The following is a 16,507-nucleotide window of genomic DNA, read 5'->3' on the forward strand; positions in this document are numbered from 1 at the left end:
GCATTAAAATTTATTATAACCACATTAGATATGTTCAAAAATGTAAGTAGAGATATAAGACGATATTTCTTTTTCTTTTTTTTTTTTAATTTTTTTAAATTTTTATTTATTTATGATAGTCACAGAGAGAGAGAGAGAGAGAGGCAGAGACACAGGCAGAGGGAGAAGCAGGCTCCATGCACCGGGAGCCCGACGTGGGACTCGATCCCAGGTCTCCAGGATCGCGCCCTGGGCCAAAGGCAGGCGCTAAACCGCTGCGCCACCCAGGGATCCCTAAGATGATATTTCTAAAACCCAAATCAAATTTCTAGAGATGAAAACTACAATATCTAAGAGAAAACTACATTGGATGAGATTAACATCAGATTAGACATTATTAGAAATAAAGATTATTGAACTTGAAGACAGAAGCAATAGTAACTATCCAAACTGAAATATGCAGAAAAGAGAATCCAGAAAAGAGCCGGTTAACTGTGGGATAACTTCCAGAAACATAGTATTAGTGTCAATGGAATCTCTAAACTAGAGGAGGAAAAAAAGAAAATATTTGAAATAGTAGGGGGGAAAAAAATCTCCCAAATTTGATAAATGCTATGAACTCCCACAACCAACAGGCTCAATCAACACAAACTTGCTCAAAAACTATGATAAAGAGAAAAATCTTAAAATCAGAAAAAAAGATTTGTCAGGTATAGAGAAACTAAAGTAAGGGTGACATCAGATTTCTTATTGGAAGTAAGGCAAACAAGAAGATAGTAGACAGCATTCTAAAAGTGCTAAAATAAAAATTACTATATGAAACATATACCTAGTGAAACTATCTTTCAAAATCATAGCAAAATAAACCATTTTCCAGACATATAAAAGCTGAAATAATTCACTGTTAGCCTGAAATAAATGTTAAAGGATGTCCTCCATGCACAGGTAACTGATTATCAGATTAAAAAAAAAATTTTTTTTAAAGGAATAGAGAATATCAGATATATAAGATTCATTTTATTTAAATGTCTTCAAAAATAGTTTTTATATATGTTGGATAAGAAAGCAGGATTCAACCCTATGCTGCCATTCAAGACTATATATGTGTATCTACATATGTGTGTGCATGTGCGTGTACATACATATATATAGAATCCTTTTATTTATACCAATATATATAATAGAAGAAATTCGACCATCTTAATATTAGTTATAAAAAATCTGTTGTAATTATGTTAACAGCATAAAAAGTATAATTCAGAGCAAAGGATATCACCAGAGTTAAAGAAGTTTTAATAATGATAAAAGAAATAACTCAAAAAAATCCTAGTCATTTACATATCTAATAATAGAGCTTCAAAATAGTTGAAGAAAAATTAATAGAACTATAAGGAGAAATAGACAAACCCAAACTTATATTCAGAGATATCTATACTCCTTTATCAAAAATATATAGAATATGTAGATAAAAATTCTAAAAAAGACTTTTAATAAACTGAATCCAACAACATGTTAAAAGGAAAACACAACAAGTTCTGTAGGATTTATTCCAGGCATATAGGGTTGTCTTAACATTAGAAAATCAATCTGATTAATCATATTAACAAACTAAATAAGAAAAAATATCATGTTAATAGATGGAGAAAAAGCATTTAATAAAATCCAACATTCATTCGGATTTTAAAAAAAAAACCTCTTAGCATCTAGGAATAGAAGAAAGCTTTCTCAACCTGGTAAATATCACACATAATGGTAAAAGATTAAATACTTCTCCCTAAGACCAGGAATTAAGACAGAAATGTCTGCTCTCACCACTTCTGATCATTATTGTACTGGAGATTCTAAGTACTGTGATTAACGAATAAAAGGGAATAAAAACCATTCCAATTTAAAAAGAAGTAAAATTCTTTATTTGTAGATAACATGGCCATCTATGTAGAAAATTTGAAGTTTCATCAAAATAAATAAAATCTACTAGAACTAGTAAGTGAATTTAACAAGATTGTAGAATACAAGTTTAATATACAAAAAATTAATTGCATTTCTAAGTAGTAACAATAATCAGAAATTGAAATTACAAGAAATTACAATAAAAAATATCATCCCAAAATATGACATACTTAGAAATAAATCTAACAAAAAGTATGTAAGACCTGTACACTGAAAACTATAAAACAATAAGAGAAATTAAAGAGAACCAAAATAAATAGGCTATGTTCATGGCTCTGAAGACTCAATATTGTTACGATGTCAGTTCTGGGGCACCTGGGTGGCTCAGTTGGTTAAGCATCTACCTTCAGCTCAGGTCATGATCTGAGGGTCCTGGGATCCAGCCCTGCATCATCTGGCTAGGGCTCTCTGCTCAGCGGGGCATCTGCTTCTCCCTCTCCCTCTGCCCCTCTTCCTGTCCATGCTCTCTCTCTCCCTCTCAAATAAATAAAATCTTTTTAAAATAAAGGTGTCAGTTCTTTCCAAATTGATGTATATATCCAATACAATATCAATTAAAATCCCAGTTGGATTTTTTTGGTAGAAATCGACAAGCTAATTCTAAAATTTATATTGAAATACAAAAAAAAAAATCTAAATTAGCTAAAACAAATTTTTAAAGAAAAACAAAGTTAGACAATTAACTTTTTCCTGATTTCAGGCTTATTATAAAACAGAAGTGGGATGCCTGGGTGGCTCAGCAGTTGAGCATCTACCTTCCACTCAGGTCGTCATGTTGGGGTCTGGGATCGAGTCCCGCATCAGTCTCTCCACAGGGAGCCTGCTTCTCCCTCTGCCTATGTCTCTGACTCTCTCTCATGAATCAATAAATAAAATTCTTAAAAAAAGAAAAACAGAAGTAATCAGGACAGTGATTGTCTTGATTGGCATAAAGATAAATAAATCAATAGAAAGAAGGATTCCAAAAATATATGAACATATCAACAAATATTGACAACTGATTTTTGGCCAAGGTACAAAGCCTCTAAAGACAGTTCAATGAAAAAATTGGATATCCTATGCAAAAAAGATGACTTCAATTTATACTTCATACCATAGATAAAAATTAACTCAAAATAAATCATAGATTTAAATATAAAATCTAAAACTATTAAACTTGTGGAAGAAAATAAAAGACAAGCTACAGACTAGAAAAATTCTTTGCCCATTTTTTTTAAAATTTTTTTTTAATTTTTATTTATTTATGATAGTCACAGAGAGAGAGAGAGAGGCAGAGACATAGGCAGAGGGAGAGGGAGAAGCAGGCTCCATGCACCGGGAGCCCGACATGGGACTCGATCCCGGGTCTCCAGGATCGCGCCCTGGGCCAAAGGCAGGCGCCAAACCGCTGTGCCACCCAGGGATCCCCTCTTTGCCCATTTTTAATATTGAGTTATTTTCTTATTATTGAGTTTCAAGAATATTATAGATAAAAGTCTTGTACAGATGTATGTTTTGGAAATATTTTCATTCATTTTGTTTTCTTTTTATTCTTTAAACTATCTTTTTTTTCCTCCAAGGTTTTATTTAAATTCCAATTAATTAATGTACAGTTTAATATTAGTTATGGGTGTAGAATTTAGTGATTCATCATTTATATACATCACCTGGTGCTTATCACAAGTGCCCTCTTTAATCCCCATCACCTGTTTAACCCATCCCTGCCCACCCTCTTCTCTAGTAACCATCAGTTTAAACAGTCTTTTTTTTTTAATTTTTAAAAAAATACTTTATTCATGAGAGACACAGAGAGAGAGGCAGAGACATAGAGCAGAGCGAGAAGCAGGCTCCCTGAGAGGAGCTTGATGTGGGATTTGATCCCAGGACCCCGGGATTATGCCCTGAGCTGAGGGAAGATGCTCAACCACTGAACCAGCCAGGTGCCCCCTAAACAGTCTTTTAAAGAGCAGACATTTTTAATTTTAATAAGGTCTGTTTTATCAATTTGTTGATTTATGGATCATGCTTTTGGTGTCCTATTCAAGAAATCTTGCCTAACCCAAAGTTATAAACATTTCTTCCTTGCTTTCTTCTAGAAGTTTTATAACTTTAAGTTTTATATTCAGGACTATAATTCACTTTGAGTTATTATATGAAGCAAAGTATAAAAGAAAGTCAAAAATTTTTTAAGTCTGAAAATATAAATCAATAAATGATTTATATCCAGAACCTATAAAAAAATATCCAAAACACAGTAATAAGAAAATTCACAACCCAGTGAAATAAGCAAAAACAACTGATGCTTCACCAAAGAAGATAATATAAATGGTAAATGAGCATATGACAAGATGCTCAATATTCCTAGTTATTATTAAAATGCAAATTAAAATCACAGTGAAATACCACTACTCACCTATTAGTATGTCTAAAATCAAAAAGACTGGTCAAACCAACTACTGGGAAGGATGTGGAGGAAATAGAACTCTCATGGTCTGCCTATCATAGGTCAGATTTTTAAATGGTACAATCATTTTGGAAATGAGTTTGGTAGTGTCTTGAAAAAGCATGTACTTACTACGTGATCCATCCTTCCTCTCCTAGATACTTATCCAAAAGAAATGAATACTTATCCAAAAGAAATGTGTATATCTACACAAAGCTGTAGCTCAAAACAGCTTTTATTAATAGCTCAAAACTGAAAACCACCCAAATGTTTATCAGTAGAGCTAAATGGACAAAAACATTTTGTTTATTCACATGTATTAGTTCTTAGGGCTGCCATAATACAGTGGGTGGCTTAAACAACAGATATTTATTGTTTCACAGTTCTGGAGGCTAGAAAGCCAAAATGTTGGTTGCTTCTGAGAGCTATGAAAGAGATCCATCCTATCTAGGTCTTTTTCCTAGCCTCTGGTTGCCTCAGGAATTTATTGACTTGAAGTTCTCTCTGAGACTTTACATCACCCTTTCTCTGTGCATTTCTCTGTGTACAAATTTTCCCATTTTATAAGAACACCAGTCATATTGGATTAGAGTCCACCCTAATAACCTCATTTTAACTTGATTACCTCTGTGCAAACCCTATTTCCAAATAAGGTCACATTCTCAAATACTGGAGGTCAGGACTTCACCATATCTTTTTGGGGGTGGTAGAGGATACACAATTCAACCTATAACACTATACAGTGGGTTATTATTCTGCAATAAAAAGCAAAAGCATAAATGATTCTGAAAACATTTATGAATGAAGGAAAGCAGACCAAAAAAAATGGGACATACTGTATTATTCCATTATATAACATTCTAGAAAATACAAGCTCATCTATAAACTACTTTCTTTATTGAAGGCAGATCAGTGATTGCCTGAAACAAGGGATATATGGAAACTTTTGTTGATGATGAATGTTTGCTATTTTTATTGTGATAATTATGGTCATGCGGGTAAAATGATTTAGAGACAAAACAATCAAATTCAGTCAGTGGAATGATACCACACAAAAAATAATCCAATTATTGACAATGTTGGGTATCATTATCCAGGGCAAAGGAACCAGTAGTTCTCCCCTCTGGTTTCACCATCATGTCAGTTAAGCTTTTTGTACAAGCATACCTCAAGAGATACTGTGAATTTCATTCCAGACCACTGTAATAAAGTGACTATGGCAAGTCAAAAGTTTTTTCTGTTTTCTCAGTGCATGCAAAAATTATGTTTATACTGTACTATATTAAGTGTACAATAGCATTATGTCTAAAAATATACATATCTTAATTAAAAAAAAATTTATTGCCAAAAAATGCTAATCATTATCTGAGCCTTCAATGAATTGTAATCTTTTTGCTTATGGAGGACCTTGTTTCAGTGTTGATGGTGGCTGTACATGCCTCCATATGCAGTGTAAATGGATATAAATATCAGTTTTGCCAATTATTGGATCCTTAGCTAAGATGTTTTGTATTTCTGGATCTTGGCTTCTTTAACTAAAAGACAGAGATAATCATATCTATTGCAATTCAACTAGATTTGATAATATCTACAGTTATTTCATGTTAACACAATCTAAGAGAGGTTTTTTTGTTTATTTAATGAACTGGCATGGGACTATTTGCCAGCCATTGTTCTGAGCAGTGTTCAAATATTTCATTTAATACTACTAATAATCAACAATATAGGTATTATTTTCCTCATTTTTAAAGCTTGAATAACTTACCCAATGTAACAAGGCATAATATGACAGAGTTAGACTTGACCCAAAGAGCACAGTCTAGCTACAGTCTGTGTTCTTAACCACTACATGTTGCTGTCTTATTTTGGGGATTAAGCATAAACTTTTAACAGGAAAAAAATCCAAATCACTCACTAAAAATGACAGTCATTGTGTTCAAGCAACAGTTTTCACTATCCAGTATTAGATAATACTTCTATTTAGTTATTTGTAACTGTCTACCAAAGTCTCTAGCACTCAGTAGGCACACACCAATATTGATTAGCTGACCTGTCACATCATCAATTCTCAATTACCCAAACTGAAAAAAAAAAAAGATCCAACAAGTAATAGCAAATCATTTATATATGGCTTATCTAATATGCTAGAGCAAGATGGAGAGGGTTCTTGTCTGCATTTCCCCTTCCTAAATGTACTTTCCTAGCACTTTTACTAAATTGTCTTTCATTCTATGTCAGTACATTTTATTTCTTTCATTAAAAAAATCATATTCTATATTTCTGAAATCATTTTCCTCTCTTAGCCTCTATGAATCTGTAATTCATCCCTTTGTTAGCTCTGGGATGGCAAGTGGGTTTCATCTGGAGTGTCAACCCTGGATAGTTGTGTCTTCCTTGGAATAATGGATGCAAGAGTTCTGAGGCTGGCTCCTGGCATAATCATATGGAGCTGCATCTATAGGGGACTACAGGAGACATGTATACAGGGTCACACTTATTTCTGTCCCTGTGGCCCACCTCCTTACTCAGTACTACATGTCCAGCCGTCAGAGTACAATAACGTATGTTAACTAAAGGGAATTTAAATAAGAACTTTTAAAAAAATGATAATGGTGAGGGATGCAAACACCAGTTAGAGAATCCTCCAATAGTAAGAAAGACATCCTCACTTTATTAAATTGAAGTCCAGTAAAGATAGAGCCTACAACAGTGATTTCTGCTTGTTACTCTTAAAAGTCAGCTGGGATTCTACTTCTATTTCCTCAGCTTCAAATGACTGGTTTTCAAATAAGTGATTCAGAAATCAGGGTCATTAGAGATTACTTTAACCTCAAAGTTGAAAAGATGGAGATGATGCAAGTCAAATCAAGGGTGGTAACGGAACCTGAGAACCTTGGCAACTGAAAGTAAGGATCCTCGTCTTCTATGAGCATTGCTTTATCTATCTATGAAATGTACCTATTTCTCAAGGATGAGTCATTGGAAATAAGATGTTTACAGGATATAGGTAGGAAATATCTGAAAATCATTAGAATTCATTTTCCTAATATTAACTTAGATAAAATCAATTTCAATGAAGCATATGACAACACACACACAAAAAAAACAATTTACTTGAAATGCTCTCTGAAGGAGGAAATGGACTCAATTTTCTTCCATCAAGTGGCCCACTTCTTAGTAATCTAAGGAGATGACCTCTGTATGAAGAAAATTAAAAATCCAGAAAAGCTCCGTGGAAGAAAAATTGGATTGGCCCTTTGCTGTATACAGAAAAGGCTCTCAGCCAGAGGGGCATTGATTACCTCAGAACATGGCACTATCCTCAAACTATGTTAACTCTTCCTCTTACTACTTTCCTACCGTACAGAGGCACAGGAAAGCATGTTCATTTTTCCTACCTCAGAGACCTCTGGCAGCCTGGAATGCTCCAGTGGTGCTTGAATTTCTTCTCCCATCATTGGGGCAAATCTCTTCAGAACAAAGATTTCAGGCATATATGTCTGGTGGGCCAGCCTGAGACACACATGAAAACCTATGGCAGAAAAAGAAATTGCCATGTTGTGTAAAAATATTTCTGCCACTTTAATTTTAGAACATTAGAAATAGACTTTTAAAATGGAAAGTAGCCCAGTGGCTTTAAATACTTAGCTATTAGTTTTTCTAATAAATTGTATAAATGAAACTGAACCCTTTAACCCTCAAAAAAAAAAATAGAGTGGATAGAACTGTGTCATTTCACAAGGTGACTTTTTTCAAAGCCTTTTTGACTCTCAACTTTAAAAAGGCTGACATTTGATAAGAACTAAAAGCCTCACACTGTTCATTCCTCTTTGAGCATCTCTTGAAGATGGTCTCTGATTGTGGTGTTTTTAGATAGACTCCCATTATAGCAGCTGCCCAGCGATCCATTAAAATGACAAGCCAAGGGCCACATAGTGGGCTGAGTGCATTTAGTGCAACTCTGACAGGAGACATGACAAAACTGTTTCTTCTGGTCAGTTACAGAGATGCCTCCACACCTGGGAGCAGAGGGAGAACTTCTAAGTTAAAGCATAGAATGATCTTTGAAACTCCAGAAACTGGAAACAGAATTGAGGAGCTATGGCCAACCGAATCAAAGTGATTTCAAATTGGTATTAGAAACCAAAGGATGCATAGCTAGTTAGAGGAATTGCTACAATCATGTGCCGATTATTACCTCTTGTCAATGGGTTAAACTATATTTATGAAGTTTTATGCACATCACTCAGTAGAAGGTACCATCCATGGTTATCTCTTTAATTACAATTAAGCATAGATTGTTTATACTAATGTAGAATCTGGATGGATGACAGAAAACTATAGGTGACAATGACCTCCCTGGGATTTTTTTTTAGCCAACAACTATTAATACCCATGACCTTACTACTGCAGAGATCAAATTCTATATTGCAAGCTTTGAGAAACATAAATGTGAAAACTTTGCTTTTTGGAGACAGGCCTTTTAAGGGATTCCATTTCTAGGTAAGGTGAGCAACAATGAGCTAGATTAAGAAATAAGTGCTACGTGATTTTTATCTGATTAAAATTTTTTAAATGAAAGTCGTAAACAAGACATGTTTTCTTTTTAAATTTCTATCTTGAAATAATTTTAGATTTACAAAAATTGCAAAAAAGGATGGAATAGAACCCCATGAACCCTTTACCCATCTTTCCCCAATGGTGACGCCTTTTATAACTATAGCACAATATCCAAATCAGTAAATTGACATTGGCACATTATTATTTTTTAAAGATTTTATTTATTCATGATAGACACACAGAGAGAGAGAGAAAGAGAGAGAGAGAGAAAGAGAGAGAGAGAGAGGCAGAGACACAGGCAGAGGGAGAGGCAGGCTCCATGCAGGGAACCCAACACGGGACTCCATGCCGGGACTCCAGGATCACGCCGTGGGCCAAAGGCAGGCGCTAAACCGCTGAGCCATCCAGGGATCGCCTGGCACATTATTATTAATGAGATTACAGATGTTATTCAGTTTTCACCAGTTTTTGCTCAAACCAGTTATTCTGTCAAACTTCCAAGAAACAGATTATTCCAAATATATATTAAAGGAGTACCACGTGAAATGTCAGTATTTGGTCATTTGAAAATAAATATGATTCCATTATGCTATTAAGAATTTGCAACAATATTATCTCTTTAATTTTGTTTTCTTACTGAGTCTATTTTTATTGTTTTTATTTTCCCACAGAAGTAAACAATATACTGTTTGAAACAGTATACTGCTTGAAAGAAATGTAAGAAGTTTTTAAAATGAAGTTAAATGAATATCTTACAGCTAAGGCAGATAAGATTGTTTTGGGTTTTCTATGTAGACAATCTGATGTGAATAATGACAATTTTATTTTCTCCTCTCTAATCCTTATATTATTCTTTTCCTTGATGTACTGCTTTGTCCAGAACCATCACATAATGTAGAAAGGACATGGTAGTAATGGGTTCTTGATTTTCTAATGGGATGATTCAACAGTTTCACCCATATGAAGTTTGGTGTAGGTTTTGAAAAGATAACCTCAGTCATATTAAAGGAGTTATCTTCTATCTCTTACCATGTCTTTACCAAGAGCTTTTTGTAAAAAAAAAAAAAAAAAAATCATGAATAAGTATAGAATTTTCCCAAATTCCCTTTGTGCCCCTATTGAGATGTCTGTACTTTTTTCTTCTGTATCAATATGGTTGACTACATTTAGAGATTTGCTTTAATTTAAATTCAATTAGCCAACATATTACTATTAGCCATCATTACTTTCAGATGTAGTGTTCAATAATTTGTCAGTTGCATATAACACCCAGTGCTCATCACATCACATAACCTTTTTAATGCCCATCACCCAATTACCCCATCCCCCCACTCACATCTCCTCAAGCAACCCTCAGTTTATTTCCTATAGCTAAGAGTCTCTCATGGCTTTTCTCTCTGATGACTTCCCCTTCAATTTTCCTTCCCTTATTCGACATCCTCTGCACTGTTTCTTATATTCTACATATGAGTAAAAACATATAACTGTCTTTCTCTGATTGGCTTATTTCACTCAATATAATAGCCTCCAGTTCCATCCCCATCAATGTAAATGATAAGTATTCGTACTTTCTAATGGCTGAGTAATATTCCATTGTATATATACCACATCTTTATCTATTCATCTGTTAATGGAAATCTCAGCTCTTTCCACAGTTTGGCTATTGTGGAAATTGCTCCTTTGGACATTAGGATGTAGGTATGCCTTCAGATCACTACATTTGTATTTTGGGATAAATACTTAGTAGTATTTATTGACCCAATTGCTGGGTCATAGGTTAGTTCTATTTTTAAATTCTTGAGGAACCTCCATACCATTTTCCAGAGTGGCTATACCAGCTTGCATTCCCATCAAAAATATGAGACAGTTCCTGTCTTTCTGCATCCTCGCCAATATTTGTTGTTTCCTGTCTTGTTCATTTTAGCCATTCTGACTGGTATAAGGTGACATCTCATTGTGGTTTTGATTTATATTTCCCTGATGCCAAGGGATGCAGAGCATTTTTTCATGTGTCTGTTGGCTATTTGTATGTCTTCTTTGGAGAAATGTCTTCTGCCCATATCTTAACCTCAAACAAATAGGATTTATTCCTGGGCTGCAAGAGTGGTTCAACATTTACAAATCAATCAGCATGATACATCACATTAGTAAAAGAAAGGACACAAACCGTATTATCCTCCCAATTGATGCAGACAAAAGTATTTGACAAAATACAGCATCCTGTGATTATAACTCTCCATAGTGCAGGGATAGAGGGAACATAAAAGTTCTATCTACCCCAGTATCATAAAAGCCATCTATGAAAAACCCACAGTGAGTGTCTTTCTCAATGGGGAAAAACTGAGAGCTTTTCCCCTAAGATCAGGAACACCATAGGGATATCCACTCTCACCACTGTTGTTCATCATAGTACTAGAAGTCCTAGCCTCAGCAAACAGACAACAAAAATAAAAGGCATTCAAATTGGCAAAGAAGTCAAACTCTCACTCTTTGCAGATGACATGCTACTTCATGTGGAAAACCAAAAGACTCCACTCCAAAATTGCTAGAACTCATACAGCAATTCAGCAATGTGGCAGGATATAAAATCAATGCACAGAAATCAATTGCATTTCTATACACTAACGAGACAAAAGAAAGTGAAATTAAGGAATTGTTCCCATTTACAACTGCAACCAAAAACCATAAGATATGTAAGAATAAACCTAATCAAAGAGGTAAAGGATCTGTACTCGAAAAACTACAGAACACTTATGGAAGAAATTGAGGAAGAGAGGTGTAATCATGGATTGGAAGAATAAACGTTGTTAAAATGGCTATGCTACCCAGAGCAATTTATACATTCAATGCAATACCTATCAAAATGCCATGGACATTTTTCACAGAGCTGGAACAAATAATTCTAAAATTTGTATGGAACCAGAGAAGACTGCAAATAGCCAAAGGAATTTTGAAAACCATAGCCGAAGGCATCACAATGCCTGATTTCAAGCTATATTACATAGCTGTGATCATCAAGACAGTATGGTACTGGCACAAAAACCAACACATAGATCAGGAACAGAATAGAGAACCCAGAAATGGGCCACTCATGTGTCAACTCTGTGGTCAACTAGTATTCAACAAAGCAGGAAAGAGAAAGGGCAGTCTCTTCAATAAATGGTGCTGGGAAAATTGGACAGCCACATGCAAAAAAATGAGACTGGACCATTTTCTTACACCATACACAAATATAAATCAAAAGGGATAAAAGACCTAAGTGTGAGGCAGGAATCTATCAAAAGCCTAGAGGAGAACACAGGCATTTAGAGATTTTTCTAATAGTCACCACTCCTGCATCTCTAGGATTTGCCCAACTTGGTCAGAGTATAATTTCTGTCCTTTATATTATTGAATTTAGTATACTTTTACCATGCCTAGGACTTTTTATGTAACTAAATGAGTGATATATATAGATAAAGATAATACTATTTTCTTTTATTATATGATCCTTGTCTGAATTTGGTGCCACACTTGGCTAACCTCAAAGATGAGTCAGAATATATCCTCTTTCTATTCTCTAGAAAATTTTATGCCAAATGAAGTTGCTGTACTTATAATAGAATTCTGAAATTTGGAGGAAAATAAGTTTTAACTAACACATATATACCATTAACATTAATAATTTTTTACAATGGCATATTAAACAATATATTCAACTTAAAATTTGGTGGTTTTAGCTAACATAAATTGTTCTAGTCTTCCAATTTACTAGTTCTTGATTGGGGAAGGTTTTGTTTTTTAAAGCTTCAATTGATGAATGTAGTGGTGGTCTGCTGGAGAAAGTTTCATTGAGTATGACAAATAAAATTTGATGATATTAATAGTTGTCTTACCTGGGTTTAATAAACCACAACATAGCCACCAGATTTATGAGCTTATCTTGCTAGTATTTGGTGAAACATGGATTCTAATCTTGACAAATTGAGTTCAGAAAACTTAAAAATCTTGAATTCCACACTGAAAAAGATATAAATCTGTATGATGTCTGATTTTCTGGGAAGTATTCAGTGAATATAAAGTAAGCAATGAAAGATGGCTGTCCATCAGTAGCTGCTGTCAAATTCTGGTCTCTCCTAATCAAATACATTAATCATAGTTTATGTGTCTTGGGAAGCAGTCCTTATTCTTATGGAGGAATGTTAGAAATAAGTACCTTTTGAAACTCACATCTTGAGGCAAAGATATGCTTGACATCCTCTACACTGAAAAAATTAGTAATATATATAAATAAAATACACACACAAAGACATAAGCCATAAGGGGCACTATCATAACCACTCACTTGCATACACTCTCAACCCCTCAATTTCTGCCTGGCATCACCATACTCTTTTGGCAAAATCACAATCCTAGCCAAAACCCACTGTCTGCATATTTCATATATATCTGTACAGCTAATATGACTAGAGGAAAACACACAATCACAGTGATTGATTGGTCAAATTTATAATTTTAAGTCAATTGGACCCTTGCTTTACGATGTCAATCATTTATACTTCCCTATTTCATTCACTCTCCTGTTCTTCTAAAAAAAGTGCAGTCAATTCTTGTTATTCACTACAGTTACATCCTTTGAAGTCACCAGCAACAGTGAACTAATGCATACTGAACCAGTGCTCCTAGCAGAAATACAGAGTCAGGTTCCCGTAAGCTTTTGGCTACATTTTCATCAACTGGTAGCATATAACACTTTTTTTGTCAGTTTTCGTTTAAAAACATCTTATTTAATATATATTACTGATTAATTAGCATTGAGCTTACAGATTATGGCTTTATAACTCATGCCTGAATAAAGCTTATCTAGTACACATATTTTCTCCATGAGGCATGCCACAGCCTCCTTGCTCTTAGGAACACTAGACAGCATTTCAGCACTATGCCTGGAAGGAAGCATTGTAAACAGCAAAATCACCAATAAAAAGCACAAAATGCTAAAAATCTGGCTCTAAGTAGACCGTGAAAAAGACACTTTCTTATAGTATGAGAGCTGAAACAAAAAGGCAGAATGTCATCTCGTTCAGTCTCAGCTAAGAGTGTACATCTTGGGTGACAACAATTTTTCACAGTTCTAAGTGTACATGTATCTGCAATTGAAAACACTGAGAGTACAGACCTGGGGGTGCCAAGTTAATTCTAACAAATGGGTGAATTTGCAAATATTAAATCCACAAATAATGAGAATCAACTATAGTTTACCATCTTTTCCTTTTAAACTTTCATCTTCTCTACTGCCTTCACTCTAACTCATGACCTTGTTTTTTACTTCTCTAAGAAATTTGAAGCAATCAGAGTTTCTCTCCCATCACCACACTGTCAACCTTCTAGCATCTTCCCCCACATACTGTACCTTCCTGCTTTCTACCAAAGATAAGTTCTCCTTGTTTCTATTTAAAATCACCCCCACTCCATTTGGGCACTAAGATCCCATACTCTACTTCCTCAAGGACATTGTTTTGACTATGCTGCCCTTACTACCAAACATCAGTTTTTCTCTCTTCTAGGTCATTTCTATCAGTACAGAAATATTGTTCTCTCTTCTTTCTTGATAACTTTTCTGGAAGTTATTTTGCAGTGTTATGAAAAACTTTTTAAATAATCATACAGGTTTAGAAAAGATTCCTCTCCATCCTTAATACTAATGAAATCATCAGAAATAAGTAGTTTCTATGAGGTTATTAATTGCAGCAGTATTAATTTTTATTTATTTATTTTTTATTTATTTGTGATAGTCACAGAGAGAGAGAGAGAGAATGAGGCAGAGACACAGGCAGAGGGAGAAGCAGGCTCCATGCACCGGGAGCCCGACGTGGGATTCGATCCCGGGTCTCCAGGATCACACCCTGGGCCAAAGGCAGGCGCCAAACCGCTGCGCCACCCAGGGATCCCTTGCAGCAGTATTAATAAAAGCAAACAATTAAATCTTAGGCAACAAGGGTGGAACTAGAGGGTATTATGCTAAGTGAAATAAGTCAGACAGAAACAAATACCATATTTCACTTATATGTAAAATCTAAAAACCAAAACCATTGAAACAATTGTAAAAAAGCAGATAGACCCATAAATACAGAGAACAAACTAGTGGTTGCCTGAGGGGAGAATAGAAAAAATGAGTGAAGGGAAGTGGGAGACACATGCTGGCAGTTATGAAATGAGTAAGTCATAGGAGCAAAAGGTACAGTGCAAGGATTGTAGTCAATGGTATTGTAATCATGGTGATAGATGGGAACTCCAGTTGTGGTGAGCACAGCATAACATACAAACTTATGTAATCACTATGTTGTACCTGAAACTACTATAAGATGTGTGTCAACTATACTTAGACAAAATCAAAGAATTGAAAGCAATCTAAATAAAGATTAAGAGGGCTGGTTAAATATATACAGTAAAATACTATGCAGACATTATAAGCTACAGATTGATATTAAATAATGTAGACTATTGATTTCTATAAATTAAGTTAGAAACACAATTTACTGAGACATAAAATATTGTCCTACCTTTATAAAAAAAAGAAAAAAGAAATTTATTTTGCCTATTGCACTCTGAAAAATAGTTGGAAAGATATATGCCAACATTTTACTCCTGATTTGTGTAACACATAAGCCTAGGGTCTTAGCCACTCCACTAAACTGTCAGGTGTGCCTGTTCTCAACTAGACTGGGATGGAAGCCCGTGGAAGGTACTCTAAATCTTGACCCAGAAAGCTACACTGAAATTATATGTGTTTTTGCTAACTTATTTCTAGAATATATTTTTTAAAAGCCAACTAGTTGGAGTTGCAGTGTCTTCTTTGTCTTATATCAATACACCCTATTTAATTGTAAAACTGGGAATATAACCAAGGTACTTCTTAACTCTAACAAAATGTCTGCCAAAGTGGTGAGCTGGAATTATCCTCCCTTAGGCAAAGGCAGAGACCACAAAATCCAATACCCCTGGTAGAATAAGAACAAACAGCTCTTACAATAACAAAACTAACCAACAAGTGTCTCAAAACTGTGTTTGAAAAAAACAACTCCAATGTCAAAGAGCAAGCAGAGCCTTTTCTACAGTAGGTAGGAGGTATGTTTACAGTGGGTTGACTAGTTCAGAGCCAGACTTCCATCTTGACAGCTGTTCTGATTCTCACAAATTGTCACCATGGCTACTCCTCAGCTAATCCTCACCAGATGTTTTGAGAGATTGAGAACATTTTCCAAAACCTAGCCCAGTTCCTCAAAATAATTAAGAGCTATAATCAGATTCTAAAACTCACCTTCATATACTATTAAACAGTGAGTTACATAGGAGAAAATAAGAAGAAGCAATAGAATTTAAACTTAATACTATTTCAGTTGTTGAAGGACTTAAGTAAACTTACATTTTTTGTTTTCACAACAATCTCATGGAACATGAAGAGATAGTACAATTACTCTGTTTTATAGATGCAGAAAGCAGGGCTCAATGGGCTCAATTTCTGCAGAAAGCAGAAAGCAGGGCTCAAGCAGAGCTTAAGTGCTCTGTTCAGTCACATGCCCAATAAGACCCAGGTGGTGGGGGAACAAAAGCCCAGAT

General features: G+C 34.8%; 1 protein-coding gene across 9 annotated transcripts in view; it reads right to left on the reverse strand.

The window, feature by feature from the left end:
• Positions 1 to 16,507, reverse strand: part of LOC111092301 (ankyrin repeat domain-containing protein 26-like) — a 95,430-nt gene that overhangs the window by 39,480 nt on the left and 39,443 nt on the right. For 8 of the 9 annotated variants that reach the window (XR_005378375.1, XR_005378378.1, XR_005378374.1 and 5 more), the window contains exon 2: positions 7,750 to 7,883. The gene's annotated coding sequence lies outside the window, so the exon portion shown is untranslated. The remainder of the gene's footprint in view (positions 1 to 7,749; positions 7,884 to 16,507) is intronic. The other variant, XR_005378379.1, reaches the window with a different exon arrangement.

The sequence above is a fragment of the Canis lupus genome, chromosome 25 (assembly GCF_011100685.1).
Source record: "Canis lupus familiaris isolate Mischka breed German Shepherd chromosome 25, alternate assembly UU_Cfam_GSD_1.0, whole genome shotgun sequence".
NCBI lineage: Eukaryota > Metazoa > Chordata > Mammalia > Carnivora > Canidae > Canis > Canis lupus.